Below are 22,498 nucleotides of genomic sequence, written 5' to 3'. Positions count from 1 at the left end.
ATATCCTAATCCCAATTTGCTCCAGGACAACAATTAATGAAAGCGATATTAGTTTAAAAAGTGATAATTAGTTTAAATATGATCTACATGAACCTAAAAAATAGGAAGTAATGAATTTAAAGCTTACTTGTTCACTTCAGATTGTGAGAAATATCGATGGCCAACCACTGTCATCTTCATTTGGAAGCTGACCAATAAGGAAAAAAAAACTTTCAGGAATTTGTATATAGATAAACAGTCTAGTTCTTGATTTATAGTATTTTGGTCAAAGAAGAGTATGAATTATATTTATAGCACTGCCTTTTCCTGTTTATGAAATGTCCTTCTTTATTGCTATTTCCAAATGTACATTGTCTTAAACTCTGCAGCCGATGTTACTTGGTATTGTGAGAGAGACTGGCTTGTTGCTGTAGATGTCTGCATTTGGAAAGCAGTGTCTACAAACCTAAGGGCTTTTTCTAGACTTTTTTTATAATATCGTGTGTGTAGCCTTTGATCGTTTCTTCTTTCTTTTCCCCACATTTTTTAAGCTAAAGTAAAATGTACCACTATAACAACCTTTTTTAGTAGTTCGGAAATCTGCATGCAAATAAAAAACCCAATACAAGCACCATGTGCTTTTAAACCTTGTTCTTTGTTACTGTTTCATCCTGCTTCTTTATAAACATAGAGACTCAGAACACCTATTAAAGACATTTGTTTGACATTCTGACATTTTAGCAATATTTTTTCCTTGATTTATAGCTTTGCCTGACTCCAGCTTTGTGGTTAATGCATTAGGTAGGAGGCAGGAGAAGCAGACTTTCCAGAAATGGTCTTTTGCTTTGTTTTTAGTCTAACAATAATTACTCGCAATTACTATTCAAAAGGTGAGCATATCATTAACCATATTCTGCTGTAGGAAGAGCGCAGCATCCTGAGGGGAGGGTAAAGCAAGCTTGACCATGAGTGGCTGGAAAGTACCATATGGGTATACTCAAGCTTTCAGTAGAAAAACGATGCTCTCTGTCTTAAACAGACTGGCTTGTTCATCCAAGATTATGAAGAAGTCAGGGAATGCAGGGAGGATCCTAAATTATGTTGACTAGTTTTTGCTATGTAGGTAATGAGATTTTTCCTCTCTCCCTTTACTATATGTTTCTTTGCCTGTATTTCTTTCTCCAATAGGATAGCTCTCAGCTTTCTGGGCACTTCTCTTCCCATGCTGATAACTACAAAGTGCAAATCACCCCAACAGTCCAAATTTATATCTCCTGCAGATGCCACATATAAGGAAAACAATCAGAACTGTGCCTGCACAATGAACTCAGAGCTGGAAACTCAGGAAAGAGAAATAGCAGTCATCAGTGGAAGTTTTCTAAAATCGTCATTTCAGTGTTCAGTGGCAACCAGGAAAGCCAGTGAGATGTTGGGAATGAACAGGAAAGATACTGAGAAGAAGAAAGAGCGCACCATCTGCAATGAAATAAAACACAGGTTCACCAAAGTCCTGAGTACTGCGTTTAGTTCTGCTCTCCTCATCTCAAGCAGGTTATACTGGAGCTAGAGAAGGCACAGAAAAGGGCAGCTGCAATGATGTCCAGGATGAAGCGGCTGCCTTATAAGGAGATCCTAAAAAAATGGAACTCTTGGAGAAGAGCAGGCTGAGAATAAATATGACTAAGATTTACAAAATCACGGGTGCTGTATATAAGCTGAATACAAACAGTTATTCACCAAATCCCACAATACTAGAATTAAGGGACACTCATGGAAAAATTAAAGACATCAGTTTCAAGTATATAAAGGAAACACTTCCTTACACAGCAGATAGGGAACATCTGAAACCCGCTGCAAGAGAATAAGATGCAGGTAGAAAAGGTCTATCCAAAAAAGAATTAAATGCCTTTCTAGAGGACAGCTCCAAAACCAGACATTAAGAGGACTAAGTAGGGATATAATCAGGAATGTCCCTAACACAAGGATATGGGCTGATAAAGCAATACAAAGAGAATGGACCAAAAAATTGTCCAGGCTCATGTTCTCTTCCTAAATAACATCTTCTATTGCCACTATCAGAGAGAGAATAAATACTAGGCTAGATAGACTAACCCAGTCTATCTGACCCATAGGACATTTCTTATATTCTGATATTCTTATGTGGAATGGAGGTAGGAATGGTAGGAGGAATCATTTTTTATTGTGTTTTTATTTACCTTAAAAACTGGAGCTTTCTGGCATCTGTGGCAGGAGGTCAGAAAGATACAGATATAAATAAAGATTAGATAGAGATACAGATAGATATAAAGTTAAATATAGCCAGAACTTACTCTTCAGTGAGTATTTTCAGTATGATAAATATAAGAGTTTGCAAACCCATGCAGTTTATTAACAATTCTGGCTTCAGATGTGAGGAGGTATAATCAGTCATTATTTCAAACATTATCTTAACTGAACTGGGTGGCCAAAAACCCTGCTCTGCTCAACTTGGAGTTAAATGAGCTAAGACTCCTATGAAGAGGTAATATATTTTATTTGACTGATATAATTAAAAAAAAATAGCAAAACTTTTTGGACACCAAAGGATTTCTACAGGTCTACAAGAGAATTTAAGTGGACTGACTGTATTATATCCTCTCTTCATATCACCACTCACCTCAATGCATGCTCCATATCAAGAGATATGAACTCAGGAACCACAGCTGCACAGCTCCATTTTTCTATTTAGAACAGGGATTCATCCATTTCTGAGTGGCACAATACTAGTCCAACGTTTTCTATGACATGAGCAAATTATGACTAGAATAGAAGACAGGTTAACACATTCGTCCTACATTTTTCCTCCTTTAAGACAGAGTAGGGGATTGGTAGAAAATCAGTGCTATGAACAATTTATGTCACTTTTTGCATATTTTTTAGCAGGTGTAAGATTAAGGATGGTAGTTCAGAACGTTTGCAAGTCATGATCAAACCTGAAATTTGCATCTGAAAAACAGTTTTAGATGTATGAAATTCCTCTCTGGTTCTTGTAATAATCCTCCATCCCAGAGCAGTGAATTATGCTGGGGAAAGGAAATACTATTTTATTATATACATTGGGAATTATACTATTATATTATTATATACTATACTATTATATACATTATGAATTTTAAAACAACATTTGAAGGCATGTTCTATCTTTCCAAACTGAGCTTGAAGAAAACATAATATGATTTTATTTTAAAAATTAGTAAAAAAACAGTTGATCTCAAATCTATTACCAGAGTGCTTTTGCATCACAGGCCCAGATTCACCAGTTATCACCAACAGTAAGCCACTGGCTCCTTAATGCCTTTGTAAGTACTGATATGGTCCATACAGAAGCAAGTACTGAACATTTTATTAGGATGTTCATTGCTTTTCATAGTGTGAACAGCCTTCTCTAAATGAAAATACAAAGTTAAAAACTCATTCTGTCTTATCAACAAAACAAGCAAGCAAACAAACAAACAAAAGGCACACCAAGATACCGAACTTTAGTTGACGGTTTCTGATGTTTGGCTGCTCTAACTTGCAGTGCATTCAGCTGAATGTTTCTTTATGTCAGTCTTAGGTGAAAAGCCAGGTTGTGGTCTTGGTAAGCCATCAGAACCCGCTTAATTATTTCCCTGGAAGAAATAGCCCCAAACTAAAAATGAAAAATATAAGACAAATAAAGACATCCTATTCTATAGATATCAAAGAAAGGTTAATGAGTTTTCCTACATAGAAGAATACAGTACTTGCAGGTCAGATATGGTTAGATTTATCACTGCTTGTATAAATAAAAGATACTGTAAATCAGATTGAAGCATGTGGGAACAAGAATGGCTCTAACCTTGATGAGGATGGGAGAGAAATCAGGCATTGCAATCATATCATATCATAAGGGATTTGTTTTAAAGATGGAAGCATGCCCCCCATCAGATCATTTCAGAGCTCTAAAGGCTGCAGCTGGGAAGAATCATATGACTTTGTACAACAGTAACTTTTCTTCTTCTACATGGCAGCTGCAGGTTAATGAGTTTCATCTAGTTCATGGATTAAGGATCCAGAAAAAACTGGAGCACCACAGGGAAGTCTATGACTATGGCAGGGGAATAAAAAATGGGACCTCACAGAGACAACTAATTCCTTGTTAGTCTCAAATGAAACAGCATATGCATGTGCGTGGAAGAATCCAATTCCTTTTGTCTTTTTTTGGGGGTGAGGGGGATACATCTTTCAAGTCAGATCGAGGTCCTCATCTGCACATTACACATCTTTACAAGCATACCAGCTTTGGACTTCTCCTTATTATTAACTTCAAATTAATGGAAAAAGTCTGTAGTAAATATGCAGACTTAAAGGTACAGAAGAACTCTGCATTTTTTCCCCTTTCCTTTCTTTTTCTTTATTTTATAGATTTTAGTATGACTTTATGTTCCCAGAGCACACAATAAAGTCCAATTTGCATAGTACATCACAAAGGTGGTATTTTAGAAACATACAATTTCTCTGGAGGGCTTCAGAACTTTACAGCAGCTCTGAAATACTGCAAATAATCTTAAGCAAGTTATACTGAAATCAGTAAAGGAAGAAAAATGTTCATAGGTTTGGCTCAGTTACACATTAGAAAAATGCATGTTTTCTGAAATGTATCCAAATATAATAACTTCTTAATTTATGAATTGAGCTGTAAATTCCACAAAATTAAGTCCCTCACAAGACTTGCTTTTCTAACAGTAGTTTCAGCACAGTTGGAAGTCTGGCATATCATATTTCACTCTTTCTTTTCTGAGTTTTGACCAAAACTAGAGAGTGCAGATAAATACAAATACTGAAAACAAAAGTTTAAAGAAAAATAATAATAAAAAATATTTACTGCACTAATCAAACATCAGGAACAGGTCATCTGAAGATTAAAGAGAGTTATAATTTCTCCTTAAGTACAAAAACATGCTTTAAAAATTTCTGAAAGTGCCAGACTATCTTAAAGAGTAAGTAGAATGCAAAGAAGTAGAGAGGTAGAAGGCTCTTTGACATTAAAAATATTCCAGGGTGTTAGAGAAACCCCAAAACAATCATGAAGTGTGAAATCAGCTATCTATGGTCATTAGAAAATACACATAATGTGACCTTTGTTTTGTCAACTTTCTTCTTTTTTCATTACGAAGTTCCCATAAGGAGCTCAACAGTCTCCTTTTGTTATTTTAGCAGAAGATAATTCCTGTTCATCGAAGTACCACTAGCTGTCCTGTTGCCAATAAATTATAAGGTTTAAGTTAGTTTGGGGATTGCTTTCTTATTAATTTTGCAGTCTCCAACTAAACTTACTGGGCTCTAATGGAGATCTGAATTTAAATTTTGTGTGGTATGTACGTGACTAGTCTGCTTTTGAGAGTAATAGTTTAGATACAAGCCAGGCTATGTCATTTGACCTGCGGCCAGGGAACATTCCCTGGCCCTATTTTATTTTAGCAGTATAACTACATATAATTTTTGTGCTTAATACTCTGCAATTGATTTTCCTTCTATTTATTTTTCTAAGCTTTTCTAGAATCTACAATGCAGCTGCCATGTTCTCTCATTATAAGCTCCACAGTTTAATTGTAGCTTGTGTGAAGAAGACCTATTTCTTCCTTTCTCCCTTTCTCTCCTGATAATTTAATTTGACATCCTCTAGTTCTTGCTGAGGTAGAAACAGTGATGTCCACTCATGTACATGATTTTACTCGATATCTCAAGTCTGAAACTGCTTAATAGTATACTTGCATACCTATCCTATACTGCAATTAAATTCTAAAGAAAATTATGCAGTGCTTTTAACTGAGAACCTAGTTTCTTGGATGTGAATCTCTGTCTCCTTTACAGTGTCATTCCAGTTATTTAGTTTTGAAGGCACTAGCGGTAAGGTATTGTATAGTTTCTCTTTAAACTTATCCGGGGAAAGAGGAATCTGAAGGAGAGATCAGAAGAGAAACTCTCAGAAAAAGCTGGGGCTACTTCAGATAGAAGGTTCTAAGTTTTTTGAGAGTTCTACAGCCTCTGAGATATATATAGGGATCGTTTTCATGCCAGGCTTGAAAAATAAGTCAGGCTCCCTATCACAAAGTCCTTGACTCACAGATTCTTTTAGAATAAATGATTTAAAGAAGTGTAAATGGGAAATATCTTATCCATAATAGTATTCAAAATATTCATTAAGAAATTTTCTAATTGAGATGTAAACTTTTTAAATTAAACAAATAAGGAAGAGGTAAGAAAAAAAGACATAAGGGTTTCTATGACTAGCAACAGACAGTCCAGATGAAGTGAAAAGTCTGAGATTCTGGAAAAAAGTTGTAAGTTATCCAGCTTCAGTATTATGGGATGCCCAGGCACAGGGATTACGGTGCTTTTAAAATGTTGATTTTTTTATTAGAAAACTACTAATATCAATAGTATTTGCTTGTCTGCATATTATAATTTAATGTCTCCTAGTTCTTGTAAAGAAAGGAAGAATGGTACACTCTGACGTACAGTCAGACCACATGATCCATTTCATGTAAACCTTTGGTAATTCTGTTCTGTTCTCCCTAGGTCCTCCAACACTGTCTCCTCTTCAGCACCAAACCAAAACCAAAACAAAACAAAACAAAACCCTAACATTTTGACTCAAGGAAATATTCTGGTATAAGAGTTTGAGAAAAAGTTATTCCCAATCATTAAGGACTTTTTAAATTGCTCAGTCACTGATTAGCAGAGAATAAAATTTTGCATCTTCCTGAAATCTATGCGGTTCAGAAATAGTGGGTTTTTTTTTTTCTATACAGTTAAAAATTCACAAGACTCTTATAGTCCTGAGCAATTATGGAGACAGAAATCTGAAAGCTTGTATTCTGTAGGTAGATTTCTTTGAGCTGACTCAGAGGGTGAGATTCATCTAACCAGATGAAGATGTTTGTACTGAGCAGTTCGTGTTAAACTCCTTTTAAAGACAATGAAGAGAAACCACTTTTAGGGTGGGATTCATGTCATCCTTAAGTGGACTTCTGTGTTTTATCAAATGAGTAATATCTATATTAACAAATATTTATACTGTAGACCTTTATTAAGATGGATGAATCTTATCAGTGAGTCTTCCTTAGGCTGGTTAGTTAGATTGTCATTAGTCTTAAAGTACTCAGTATATGTCAATTAAATCTATACTACCAAGGCTTTTGATAAACCCTAACAATCTATCAAATAATTCAGATTTAGCTTATATTATACTGCATTAATAAAAAAAAGGAGACCTGGTGCAGTATCACTGGTATTTCTGAAGTGTAGGTCTAGCATCATATCTCTGATATTTATTTTGTTTGTTCATATTCTTGCAAGCAATCAGAAGCTATAAATATGAATAGAGTTATTCTGGGTTAAAAACTGTAACAGAGATTGGAACCTTACAATAACTGTAGAGAAATTATTGCCCAGGAAAGTATACAAATTTTCTGAATTCCTGTTGTTGAAATGTCATCACCTTACACTGTGATTGAAATGCTCTGTTGTCTACAAAATTCAATTGTTTCAATGAAAGAAAAAAAAATGGCCTTGATTTAGTGGACCTTATTAGCTCACTCTTCATATTGGTTACCATATTCCTTTTCTTCCCCTCCACCCCCCCTCCCCCCAAAAAACGTATTAGTTGTTATTTCCTTGTTTTCACTAATTGATAGGTTTTTGCCTTCTGGAATGATCTGCTTTGTCGGATATTTAGTAAGTGTATTCCTTCAGAAAGTCAAACAAAAAATGTAATGTCTAACTGAAAATGAATTCACCGTCTCAACCTTTTCTGTCGGCAAATGGCTTAAGTAGTAATTCATGTTCTTTTGTGAAACAGTGAGCCAGGTCCTCAGCTCATAAAATTTAGAGCTATCCTTTGAGGTATATCGATTAACATGCATTGAGGATCTGGTTCATTGTTTTTAATGGAAGATTGAACAAAATATAAATCAAACTTTTGAAGGTTTTTAAATGCCAAAGGGAGCACACAGAACCTGCACCTCTTCCAGAACCATTTATTCTGAGTGCACTCCAACATCATCAACATTAGTCTTACTATATGACAAGATACAAGAAGATTCAACACAAGCACACTGTAAACAAAATTAGTTTCCTGATAAAGTTCTTTCTCTAACTTGCCCCTGTTAGCACTTTCAGAATAAGGCCAAAATTAATTAATATTTAAATGTCATTTCAGAAAATGATTCAGTGTGTAAGAAATAGCTGTGTAGAAACGAAAGTGGCACTGCTGAACACAGAAAGTGCTGCATCATTGTTTCTAAGAAGATTTATTTGATTTTTTTCTGAGCTTTGCATAACTGAAATTCTTCCTTTTATGCTAATATAATAGATAAACAACAACAGCTTGAGTGCAGCAACCAAGCAATCTGTTTCTACAGCAACTATGCAATAAGGAAGAGTGCTTTACTGTTAAAATCTGAGAAAAAATGTTAGAAGCTTTGAAATATGCCCACTGTACCATGTTTATACTGCAATTATATTTGGTATAAAATGCAGTATTTATGAACTCCTGCACTGCAATAACCTGTGATGAAGACTATAGCTCTGCTTCATTAAAGTATCTTAAGGGTCACATGCTTTTAAAAACATTCATTAATAAATGAATTCCAGAACTGCTAAGATGAAATTTTGCTAAACAGCATCTCCCTCTCTCCGCTTTGCTAAGTATAAAATCCTCATACGAGTCATACTAGTCTTCAGGGGAAAGACAGGGCAGGGTGCACTGCAGGCTGTGCTTATGACTTAATTCAACTATGTTTTCAAGGAATTACTTCCTCAGTGCCATTCTTATGGGATTTCTGTAAAAGCAGTATTCCTTCTAGAATTATCTTTTGAACAGAATAAGAAATAATGACCTCTCTGACACAAGTATGCATAACATATTGAATTATCTCTATGAAGTTAATGCTCAACCATGCATTATATTAAATTCCACTGTATTCATTCATACCAAATGATCTGTTGAGGCCTTTATTTATTTATTTTTTTCTCCATTTGAACAAGAATTCTGGGAACTTTTATGTGTTTCGGTAGTCAGTCTTAGGTGATAATAATCGTTCTTGGAGAAATAATAGCATCTACTTATTATTCAACAGGCAATAAATAACTTCACGTACTTGCAGCCTGGCTTAACAATAGTGTGAGTGTTTGTATTCTCTTTTACCTACCAAGCATTGAGAGTTTAAGGGATTTCTCTAATGGCTGGAAAATTAAGAATGTCTAGAAAAAGCCAGCACAGTTCCTATTTGATATCTAAGGGCAAAGAAGGGGAGAATACTGGGCAAAGGTTAAGCAGCTTAAGGAGCTGAAGCCTAACAGTCAAAACAGGGTATGAATAATAAGGAGGACTAGAAAACAGAATTAAGTAGCAATTAATGATGTCTGTGAGTGTTTAGAATAATTAGTCATTTTTTATATTGCTGTTTGTCAGAGGCCCAAACTGAAAGTCTGGATAAAACAGGAGCAATTGCAGCAAGCATTCAGGAATCCAGTACCATACAATAATCAAATGTCCTTGAACTCCAGAGGAATTCAAGTGAGGATATGAACAATCTGCTGTAAGCCATATTTGTATCTGTATCTCCTTATATCATGTGCTCAAGTATAATTGCCTCTATTAGTATCTTCTCTGACTTCCAGGCAAGTTAACTGTTTCTCCACAGTCATCAAAACTCAACCAACTCAAAATAAATATATCTTTCAGTATCAAATTTCTCAGTCTTCTCTGTGGATCCTAGAGGAGTTTCCTAGAACTCCTGGGCCAATTTTAAACCAGTGTTTGTATGACTCATGCATCAGTCAGAAGTTTCCTGAATATTAATTTCAATGTATGTGAAAGAAGGAACATTTTCTAGGACACATTAATTGAGACATCAAATGGAATGTAAGAAGGTCAGAAATTTTATTTCATACAACACTGAGTAGGAATTAAATTACTGATTAGCAGAAAGAAGAAAGGAAACCAACTCTTGTGCTTTGTTCATCTTTGTTACCTCATAAAGATTTGAGTAATTAATTTCACTAAAATATTTTGACACAGTAAGTATTGTTAACTAAACTTACAAAAGTCCATTTCAAGAAGTTCCAATTATGGTAGTTAAACTTCATTTTTTAGACAGAGAATTCATGTAAGACTTGGAACACTCATATTATCCTGGAAATAAGCTGTTAGGTTTCAAGTTTTTTATAATGCTTCAGCCTTCGTTATCTAGCATTATACAGCTAGAGATGGGAATCTGATCCACATTTTTTCCTTGGGGATAAAGCTATTTTCTAAACTGGAAATTACAGACCAAGCTGGCAGCTTTGTTGGATCTGATACTCTTCTACATTATTGGAGAAGATAAAGAAAGTAGGTCATCCATAATAGTTTACAGTAACAAAGCACTGGAAAGAAAGCATTGATTGTCTAGGTGTCTTGGCAGCAACGTTTTATCCATCCTGTTATCTTGCAGGATGCCCAGGTTTGAGTGTTCCCTCTGTTGGCTGATAAACACATTACATTATTGTCAAGCTGAGCTGTCTATAGCTCCACATGTTTTGAAAGAGGAAAGAGAGGGGAAGAAGGCAAGAAAGAAAAATACGATATTTCAAAATTTTTTTCTACTATATTTCATAAGAAGAAGAGAAGTCATAAAACTTCTAAAACAGGTTATTTTTCAATGCTGCATTTTTGTACAATAGATGCTGCCATTCCTTTGAAACTAGATAGATTTCATTATTCAAAACATAGGACAATATATTGTCATTGTCACAATGTACAAATATGCCATATTTTAAATGCATTATCTATTTAACACAACATTAACCTATTTCTCTTGCAGCATGGATTTCAATATGGAAGAAAGTTGAGAACAGATGGGAATGCATCACAGTGCTAATTTATCAATCTGGCCTGTCGTACATAAGATATTGGTAGCAACGTAGCTGGCAAACAGAATTTTGAAGCTTACCAGAGATCTAGCATGTCACTTAGGTACAGCTGAAAGCAAGGAGTGTTGCTGAACTTCACTGAGTCAGTATACTGCAGGTCACTGCTTGGAGGAGAGAATTATTTTCCAGAATCACAAAGTGTGCAGCTGGTTGGTAAACAGAGGGGTCAAAGACAGCACAGCTGTCTTTTTCTTTCCTCAAAGGTCTACTTGGTTTCAAAAGTTCCCAGTATATGTGTATATATATATTCCCAGTAAATATCCCAGTGATATTTAGCTACTCAGGGCCAAATTCAGCTCCCTCAACATAGGCATCTACTGATATTTGACATGCCCTTGGGTTTCCCACTGGACTCACCGCTGCTTCTCCAGAAGGATATGAGACATGGGTAAATCTTGCGTTGTATCTGCCCATCCCATACAGACGTGCCAGTTTCCCCAGGGCGTCTCAAATGGTATCAGACACCTTAATTTAGGAAACTGATTTGAGTCCTAGGAGTCTTCTTAAGTGTGAACTGAATGGCTCTCCAGACTCCATTAATTCTACTGAATGGCTCTCCTTTGGCTATAACAAGCACTTAGGCACCTTGATGACATGTATACATCTATATAACTTTTTTTTTTTTTTTTTTCTCCCCTGGGACTGAATATCTCCTCTAAATTTAGGCATCCAAATCTGTGATTTCAATTCCATCCATACTTTCCTACTACGCTATCTTTGTACTGAACTAAAGGCTCAATTCAGATGCCCACATACCAACATCTATCAACATTTGAGATGCCTTAAAGCATCCCACATGGCCTCCATAAGAACCTGAGTAGACTGAAGATCCTGTGGCATATCTATAAGTTCTGTCAAATGGTTTTATACACTTCAGGGCGTACAACTGACTTTGAGTTTATATGACTATGATTGCAAATTGATTAGATGTTCATCCAACCTGCAATAATCTTTGATAAGAACAGATTTTTTTTTTTTTTTGGATCTATTAATCTACAGACTATTGCAAAGAAAAGGGAAAGACTTCAGTTAAAGTTTGAATATTTGAATATTGCTGAATGTATGGAACAAAACCAGGTGAAATGTTTTGTAATTCATGCATAATTATATTGTGCTTATTAAGAGATTTACACAATTTTATATTAAAAGAGATAGTGTCTTAGTAGTTAATATTTATTATGAAAAGTACACCTGGATGGAAGTATCATAGACTGTACAATGTATATTCACAAATAGGAAGACTAGTAAGTGAACCTAAAAAAAAATACACAGATATGCACTATTTTTCTGAAATTTGTCATTTTCGCATGCAACTATATGCTTGAACAAGCTGACTTCCTATGCTTGCAGCTTATATCTCACACACATATGTATGTTCCTTTATTAGTAAAGTTTTGTGAGGAAACTCTGCAATAAAACAGTACTTACTGCTTGTGAATTCTTTGACGTACTGCTTGTTCAGGTGTCTCCGTTGAGCTTCGGAGGTACACAGAAGCAGGGAGTTCATTCTAATTCACTGGCAAAAGACATTAGGCGCAAGCTTATATAAAGATGTTTGGCATCTGGGATTCACTTCATCTGAATCAAAACATAATCGGCAAACGTTCTTGTATAAGACCCAGATCTGGTTGTTTTTTACCGCTACACAGCATGATGAGGAATGTCAGTTTCTGGGTTTGAACATCATTATTCCTGGAGTGGGAACAGGAACACAAGAACTGAACTAAAATTTTAGATAGGCTGAAGACCTTTATATTTGTATGCAGGCCATTCTATAGGGGTTTTGAGTTCAAAGGGAGGAGAGCCATGTAGACATTGCTGTAGTCTAAAGAAAACACCCACTAAAAATGCCTGTGAAAACTTAAGCCTGTACCTCAATATAGGCTCCATTCAACTGCCAGAATATGTCTAGTTCCTTTTGAAATGTTTTACTCTCTGTACAGGGCTGATAGATAGGAAACAATTTCAAGAGACCTGTCTTCTTTTGGTTTTGCAACTAGAGGCCAAGTGGGAGTTTAAGTTGAAATTCAGGTAATAAAAACTTCCATTTTGCCATGCTCTATAGGATGCATTGAGAAAAAAAAAGGGAAAAAAAATTTCTTTATTGATTTCAACTTAAATGATGAGAGACACACCTTAAATGAGAGACACACCTGACTTGAATATTGCATATAGCCAGGGGAATACTATGCTGAAACTCAGCAAAATACTATTAGAAGTTTATTATTGTAACTTCATAAAATAGGTTCCATTTCTGTGTACGATGTACTGCTTGTGAAACCGAGCACAACAAAACCTCCATGCTGTTTTCTATAATGCAACAGTTAGAAGAAGGAAAGCTTTATATACCTGTCCCTGGAAAAGAGACAGTGATGCGAGTCACTCTGCCAGAGAATCAACTAGCAAACACATTTCTTAATATCCCCAGAAAAACTGGCCTACTTGAGTGACTTAAAAGTGCTCCACATCTTGAATGAAGTCCTAGTTCCATTTGAGTCAATAGGAATTTTTCATTGATTTCCCCTGGAGTCAACAGTGTATACAAGTTCATTTGATACAACTTCTCTACAAATTATATCTTGACTAGCACTTTAATGGTTTTACCTTTTTAACTGTAGCAGAATAAAGAGGAATAAAATATGAAAAATATCTAAGAATTAAAAAGGAAAATATTGATAAGCTTTTTAAAGCAGAGTTATAAGGTTTGTGGGATTGGTTCAAAGACCAGAGATGCAGAGTTTTCCCAGATCGGAAGTGAGAAGTATTTCTGAAAGGACAGATAAGCTGCTATTGGACAAAGAAAAGAAACAAGGCAGTTTAGACAAAGAAAAGAAACAAGGCAGTTTAAGTGGAAAAGTAAGTAGATAAATACATCACCAAAGGAGACAAAATAGGAGATGTTTATTCCTAAATAAAAGAGGATAAACACCCAATGCCATCAATGATTGCCCACTCACACTTCTTAACTGTAGATCTCTCTTGCTCTGGATTTGTCTTAGGTAAATCTGTTATAGAGGGAACTTGTCATAAGCCGTGTAAAGTCAAACTTTCCCATATCACTTGAGTAGTTTGATATGTATGCTTGTAACCGATTTATAAAATTGGAACTTTATACAGTGTTATATATCTGCAGAATTGGGGAAAATGAGATAATTTTGTATTCTGTGGTTCCATGATAAAGAAAATATTGTTTTAGAACTGGAGCGATATCTCTGCAATTGTCAGATCAGGTGTCTAGCAAAATACTTAAAGGAATGCAAAACTGCAATGTCTCCTACTTTGCCCATTCATTACAAGATCTTATAGGTATTATAGGTAATAAAGCATCATACTTAGGAATATTAGTCTATTTTTGTGAACCATAATGGACCATAACCATAATGGAAGTTTGTTTATCTTTACAGTGATTCAAAAAGATATTGAAACTGAGAAAAGAGAAGGGAAGGAAACTATCTGTAAGATACTTGGGAGATATACAGTTTTGTCTTTTAAATCGTGGATGATATTAAGGATCCTTCCTTTTTTTCTCACTGTCTTGGATATCAGAAGTGTCAAAAATATCATGTTAAGGGGGGAAAAAGTATGAATTAATAATGTATATCTATTTAAAAGGGGCTTGAGGGAACAACACTGTTTTTTGACAGAAGATAAGTTAAAACTGAAGCAGCCTAGGGCTCTTTGCTTAGCTTCAATCAGCATTCCTTCAAGCAAACTAACCACAGAGTCATATATATCCACTGTACCTAGCTTTGTGCTTGATTTACCATGTTTGGGCAGTATTCCAGGGAAAAAGCTGCAATCCAAAAATGACTTGCATCTGATTTCTGAATAGAATTTAGACGACAACTATTGTTTGTGGCAGACCATGTTAAATAATCACATTCGTTCTTTAAAATAAAATTCCCAAGTTATCACGTTCCTATAGCTTTCTTCAGGATTTCTGAATTTTGTTTGTCTTTGATTGAAGCATGATTGAATATTGATTGGAATTCTTAAGTGATTCCTCCCCTACGAGTTCCTCATCTCGTGATCCTTTAAGAGGAAGCAAAATAAATATACACTGTTATTCTTACTCAAATCTGTCTAAGAAAATAAGTATTAGTCTCATAGATATCTGCATAGAGTTATCTGCTGTTTTCTCATCTAGACATTTCTGGTACTTTGTAGATAGATGTAACATAGCAAATGAAGTAGTGATCAGGAACATTCTTGCATACAGTTTAATTTACGTTTATAGATACCTTTATTTATTTTATTTAATTTGTAGATGTACCTTTGTAGATGTAAAGGTACTCAATCAAAATGTAGGCTTATATTATTCAGCCTAACCTTTCTTTTGTTTCTCTATGATAATTTTAGGAGTGTGATTGTTCTTTGTTCTCTTCATAAGAAGTTTTATTCTCATTGTTTTCTAAATGAAGGAATACTGAGTATTTGTGAAGGAGGCATCACAGACATTTTTTACTAAGAGGAAATTTGCACAACATGGTACCAGCACATCGTACCCAATGACTAAAACTCTGTCTTGTAGGAAATCTTTTTCTTATCATCATCATCTGTCATATTCTCAACATTTCAATCCCAGCTTTCCTAGCTGGACCTTCTCCACTGAATTCAGCAATAAAGGACATCAGAAAAGAATACATCTTTAAACTTTAATCATTTTGAAGATCTAGACCAGTGAAAGGCTACTCTGTGTGAGTCCATTTTCAGCCTACAAGGATCTTTGGCCTGAAAATGCTTTTATCCACATCTTTTACAGGATTCCCTCACAGGACTTTAAACCTTGTCTTTAAAACAGATGCAAAACTCTCTAGAAAGCAAGTGGATACCATGAAGAGTCTTTGTGACAGAGTGTCTTGGTAAAATGTAGGTGGATGGTGAATATATTTGTTGCTTACTCATTCTGCTTTGTTGTGAAGATTATGTGCAAATCCTCAGTTTTATTACTCTATGGCTGCCTAATCAGTTTGCCCCAGAGTGAGTGAAACTAAACTCATGCTCACTGAAATAGTAGGATTAAGAACCATATTGTAGACATTGGAATATTGGTGTCTACATTTGACTGTGTTCATTTAGCATTATTTGAGATGTCAATTGACTTCAGAGACATTCACATAGTTTCAAGCGTGAAAAAGGACCTATGGGAGATCCACACCCTTGCAGAGCATCAGCTGTAAACATTGTGTCCTTGAGCATCTGAATTAACAGATGCCTATACGTGGACATCTGAATTAAGCTGTTCATCGACTATATTGGCTAGGGGCAGAATTCAGTTCCCACAGATGAATGACTAGTACAATATTACAGTCATCCCATCTACTGGACCCAGAAGATTACAGGTATCACACAGGTCCTGTGTCATATCTGCCATCTCCATGTGAGTCTTTTGAATAACCTATAGTATCTCAAATGGCACAAGATTTGTATGTCCAGATAATTTAACCAAGCCTAGAGTCTGGAGAGGCATTCAGCTCACCTTAAAGCAGTTGTTTATATTTTAGCAGCTTAAAAGTTTTCTAAACCTGACAGCATTCAATTACATAAACATAAATGTGCCTACTACCTATGTTAATACTGTGGGACATCCTGTCTGGCCTTCAGCTGCCACTCCAGACGAAAGCAGGTGTCTCATAAGATAACTTTTTATTTACCAACTTTGTGTGGATTCCTTGGATATACTATGGCATCTTTGCTTGCAGTAGATGTTTAGGAGTGAGAAATTGAACTGAGCACTAGATCTCTGTTGAGTATAATAGGATTATAGATGTTTAGCTCATCTGTAAACACCTACATTTTAGACACCTCTGTTTAACTGTCTACATCTGAATCCAGATCACCCACCTGCTGTTGGATAAGAAAATACAGGAACAACTTCATTTTGCCTCTGATACCTTAGAGTGACTTTATAAGGCCATTAAAAATAGAAATTCAAGTATTCCTCAATAGCAGAGGAGTCTTGTTAGTCTAAAATGCACAAAAGGCAGCTCTACAGTGCACAGTGCACAGAGGCATTGAGTTCACGCAGCTTAGAGTGACGCTGCAATGTTCACACAGCAAACTACAATAACATTCAGGAATGTTGCCTGAAAGTGGTACAGCCGCATGGGCAAGGCATGCTAGTTAGTAATCCCAGCATTTCAGAGCAGCCCCAGCTTTGCTGCTTTCGGTTCTGGAGTTACATCTGGGAGACTTTGTTAAGGAGCTCCTTGCTCTCTGGCACCGGCTGGGCAGCACATGTGTTCCCAGAGTTACTTACATATCTCTTACAGATGGATAAGGTGAAACACAGAAATGTGTCAGCTAAAAGAGTGCTCAGTAATTTTAGCATATCATTGAAAATATCAGCCTAGTTGAGAAATGGGAAAAAAACTATCATTGTTTCATACAGACTAGTACCTTGCCTTTCAGCTTAGGCTACTTTTATTTAATTATTTATAAAATTATGTGAGTAAAGACTATTGATTATACTTTGATTCTATAATGAAGTAAAATGCTGTACTTTTGTCCACTATTTGCTCCTTTTTTTTTAATGACTTTTAGACAAAATAACAGCTTATAGAACTTACAATAAATGATTTTTCATGAAGGACTAAAACTTACATAATGGATGTCTTTCAGGCTGAAACTGCTACCATTAGTTCCAACATTTTCAAAATGCCTAGGGAGAAATAACAACAGAAGGTAAACAGACCTCACAAAAAAAGTTATTCCAAACTGCTGTCCTCTGCTCTTTCCTAACTTATCAAAGTCTCTTCAAAGCAAATGTATTTCTATCCAAATGGCTGCATACCTGAAAATATTCCCTCCTGTTGGTTAAAGGGAAAGTTAATTTTAAATAGTTTAGTATGTATGGAATCATATTACTCATCAAGAGAAGGCATAATCAAATTATGGTTTTATTATTCTATTGCCATGCAAATTCTTAGTAAAATCTGTATGAAAAAGTCAGAGTTTCTGTAATGATCAGAGATTGATCAGACATTTCCAAGCAGATGAATGGTTTTACAGGAGCCCTCCCTTTTCAGTTCCACCTTTTTACTTTAATACTTATTCTAATCATATGGTGAAGCTCTTTCATTGTTAACCTTCAGATTTTTCTAGAAAAGAGAATTTCTAGGCTTTATTTGTGTTCTTACTTTTTCATTAGTTTCATATTAGGGGGGAAAAAAAATCTTGTGTTTTATGCATCTGAATGACTTAGGCATATGGTAACCATAACTCCTGGAAATGATGTGGGATTCTCCAGATGAAGCTTATGTATCTTTGAGACTACAGAAATGATACTACATTTTTCATTTATATTTTTGTTATTTTTGTATATCTTTTGTTCCTAGGTGTTTTTGTTGCTACTTGCTATATCTATTTTGTGTTTACTGAATAAATAAAACCAGATTATTTAGAGGTTTTTCTCCAGGTCAAAGTAAAAGTAATTTGGAAACTGTATTTAGAAGTCTGTATTTCTTTCTATTCTGTCATCAAAAGGCTTTTGTATATTCCAATACATGCCTTAACTTTGAACTTTTAACTTTGAAGTGATTTTTTTTTTTAATTGAGTTCTCTGGAATTAAGATTCAATGAAATTATTTTTTATAACTCTTTTTTCTTGGATACTCAGAGATTTTTAGGTAACAATTATCACATTTTTAAAAAACACATTTTTTCATGTACATCTGACAGAATAAATGTGGCTTGAATGCGAAAGCATGGTGATACCTGATTTCCTACCTCAAAGAGTAGGACTTGTGTAATGAATGCCATCTGAACCTAACCATAAAAAAACACCTGGAATGAAGAAAAAGCAATAAAATCCCCCACCGATTAGTTATGAAAGAATATGGAGATTACCTCTTATCGTTTCAAGCTCGAAGGTCCAATCTAGCTATTTCAAAGTCCAACTGAAAGTTCCCTCCTTAAACACACACACACGCGCGCACACACACACACCCCCTATATATGATGCAATTTACTGCTAGATCCTATAAAACACTTAGGATATGCCTGCAGAGCTTTTTGCATCTAGATCTAAGGCTCCTCTGGCTACTTTTCAAACTTGGGGCTCCTGATCCACCTTATTAGCTGGAGTAGTAACTTATCTTTCAAACTGCATAGTTCAGCTCCAGTTCTTTCTTCATGAAATATCAACAGCATATGGAACCTACAAAGAAGATGTTACATCTGTGATATTTTAATGCTTATTCCTCAAAGCAGAATGCAAACTCAATGTTTGCCATTCATAGTGTTTGAGGAGTTATCGCTGTCTCAGAGGGTCAAAAAGCTGTCTAAAATTAGTTATTAGGAGATATAGGCTCCAGAGTGTGTTTGAACTCCATCTCTTTCTAGACATTTAGCACCTGATTCAGGTTTGCAGGAATAAATCTTCATCTTTTTAAGATTCAGGACATAGAAAATTATTTTGCACTTTTACACAAACTGTTTTTCTTGGAAAGAACTGATTACAAGACGTTGCTACCTATTTTTCAGATAATAGCCTTGCAGAGGCCTTGACCAGAAAGTTTGAGAACTGGACTGCAGAATCCCTTAAACATAATCATATCACCCATCTGTCTGGTGAGTGAAATGACCCACACACCATTTCTGTACTCATAAATTCAGTTTTTTCTTTTTCTTTAGTGGTGGTGGGGAGGTGTTTGGATTTTTAAGACAGTTGCTCCCTATTGTAAAATGCATAAACAGTCCTGGAAACAGGAATCAGAAGCTGGGATACTGTCTTCAGCTGAGGCATTAATCACTGCAGTACGGACTCATGCTGTTTCTCTGGCCTTGTGTTTTCTGAATTATTTGCTACAAGGCAGCTCAAAGGGTAAGGAGTTCAACTTTCCCCCAAGTCCTTATTCCTCACATTCTCCCAAATATTTTCTCACCAAATGATAAGTTTGAGTTTGAGTCCTGTCAATCTAGGATCCAAAATAGATCTAATCAGCTAAGCAAGTGCTTTAATAAGTTTACGTAAATGATAGACAGTGACAACATTATAAGTATGCACTACATGCATATAAGCATTTTAATTAGAGGCCTTTCCCTCTGGTTATGTTTTAAAAGTAACTAATCTTACTCTGTATAAATTTACCAAATGGAAAGGATGTTTTATGGACAGAAGTGTCTCTGTCAGCTAGGCACCCAAGCTCTAAAGCCAAACTGCCAAACATCTGGGCTTTCTGCATCACTTTTTGGAGGCTTTTAACTCTCTAGCAACCAAATAAGGTGCCCAGGAAATTGAGTCTGGTGCTCTGAAACTATATTTACATGAATAAATCACATTCTGCAGTAGGAATGGCTTCACAGACCAAAGCAGTTTGTGGTGGGAACCTGAGGTGCTCCCTTCGTGAGTTTCAGGGCCGTTTGCATCAGGCTCACCCCAGTCTGATTCCTTCGCCCGTTAGCACCGAAGTGTATTAGACACACTCCAGGAGTGCACCTTTCCGTTTGGTTGCATCTGAAGGAACAATAATACGTTACTGTAGAGTGGTAAGTGGACACCAAACTAAAACACTAATGCAGCTACACCTTCTTGCTGAGTTCAAATGACAATTTTTTATAATGGCATCTAAGTCTGCGGTACTTAAGTAAGCATTCTGGTTAATGTCCTTCAGCACTAATCCAGGAAGTGCATAAACACAGCAGAACCAAGAGTAGCTAATTAATATCCTGTAGCATTAAGTGAGGCTACATATGCAGTTGAATTGCATGGGTGTATATTTTGAGCAGGATGCAAAATATTTCAAAAGAAATATTTCAAAGAAAATATTTACTATTCATCAAGACTGAGAATTTCATAGAAATTTTTGAAGAAATAATCTAATTATATTAGATTGAGTTTATAAACAGTATCAAATTATTCCATTTTATCTCCTATTAAAAAAGTATATCATTATACCTGAAGTTAGTTATTCACAGGACTAACTGATGAATTCATGAATGATCTTTTTTTTAGTAATATCAAGTGTAAAGAGAAAATAGCAGTTCATATTTTATTAATTTGAATAAGGAAAGCAAAGTGACTACCAGTGACAGTTTGACAAACGACCAGAGTTTAACAAGCTTTTAATTTCAAACTGTTGGATGAATTTTGATTGAGGTCACAGACAGAAAGAACTTTGTCGAATACGTGCAATAAAATAAAATGAACACATTTATAAACAAGAGATACTACAGATGAAAACCATAAAGCATTTAGGCTGTATGGCTAGGAAAAATAAAAGTGTAATTGTGTTTGAGCAGTTACATTCTTGTACAACATGAGCTTCCAGAACTACAGATACATGACTGGAACTAGGAACTGTTTTTAAGGATTTTTTTTTTTTTAATGCTGTCAAACTAGAAAGCAATGAGACACAGCTAGTTCGATTCCAATATTTATAAAAATAGACTTTTTGAAAGGGATTGAAAGCTATAGATCTATGTCACATATCTGTCTGCAGTGAGCAGTGTCATTAATGCAGTGAGTAGTGTCATTAATCCAGGGCTGATGTCACGGATGTCCAGGCTTCCTCACTGAGAGAAGGGAGGGCAACACAGTGAAAAGTTTGCCGGAGTACAACTTTATTTTCTGATTTTCCATGGTTTTAGAGCTGCACATTTTGAACTACTTTCATGATTTCAGGCATTTACAGTGGCATTCATGTCTCCTAATGCTATCTACTGTGTAGGCATGTGCACCAGATTTGGTTGGCCAGATTTCTTTTATCATCAGGAAAAAAAAAAAAAAAAAAAAAAAAAAAAAGGATTCTAGAACTTAATTCACCCAAGCTATTTTACAGATGTATTTTAGGATGACATGAATCACATCCTCAAAGTGCCCATTTTTCTCACATTGATTATAAAAGGAATTTGATGATTAGCTCTGGCAGGCTTGTCTACATATATTGCACCCTCATTTACCCATGTTATTGGGTTTTAATTACTTTTTCTTGTTCCATATGCAAGAATCTCAGTGGGGTTAGTTCACCACAGCCTAAGGCAGACCAACTGAGGTATGCATCAGATTTTTGTATTCTTCTCTCCTGGCAGCACAGGGGCTTCAGATGACTGGCTAGCAGTCCTGGAACCATATGATGTGACTCTTTCCATTGTTAACCTGAAATTATGCGTGTCTCATTGTTATCTATGACATCATCAGTGATGTCAGAAACTAAAAGTAGATAGTACATGACCTTGCTGGTAGATGAAATTTCTCAGTTTAAAATGTGTCTTTGCTGCTAGAATTGTTTTGCTGAACTGTATGCAAGTTCAACAGCTTCTTTATGAAGCCAGACACCCTTACGGCTGTTATTATGATTGTAGACGGCTGCCTCCTCGGGCTTTCACTTCCTTTAGTCATTCTTAATGTACCACACAGGTTATGGGGGAATGATACGAATAGTCAGTATGTGATCAGGGCTGTAAATAGGTAAAATACTTCTTGGTCCCAGAGGCTTGGAAGTTAGAGCCCTTGAGCAAGCAACTGACAGGAAAATAAAGCGAATTTTAGAAACAGAAGTATTTAACTGCTGTCTGCTGAGAATTATTGTGACCCAGG

The 22,498-nt window shown here is 35.6% G+C and overlaps 1 long non-coding RNA gene across 1 annotated transcript; it reads right to left on the bottom strand.

Annotated features, from left to right (window-relative positions):
- Nucleotides 1-3,462: 3,462 nt before the first annotated feature.
- LOC112989018 (uncharacterized) lies at nucleotides 3,463-18,856 on the bottom strand. The gene is made up of 4 exons (XR_003260694.2): nucleotides 18,808-18,856; nucleotides 17,563-17,620; nucleotides 12,388-12,475; nucleotides 3,463-3,629 (listed from the first exon to the last, which is right to left on the bottom strand). It is a non-coding gene; the product is annotated as an uncharacterized LOC112989018 (long non-coding RNA).
- Between the last annotated feature and the right edge of the window lie 3,642 nt (nucleotides 18,857-22,498).

This window comes from Dromaius novaehollandiae, chromosome 1 (genome assembly GCF_036370855.1).
Source record: "Dromaius novaehollandiae isolate bDroNov1 chromosome 1, bDroNov1.hap1, whole genome shotgun sequence".
NCBI lineage: Eukaryota > Metazoa > Chordata > Aves > Casuariiformes > Dromaiidae > Dromaius > Dromaius novaehollandiae.
This window is presented reverse-complemented; position numbering and strand designations above follow the sequence as displayed.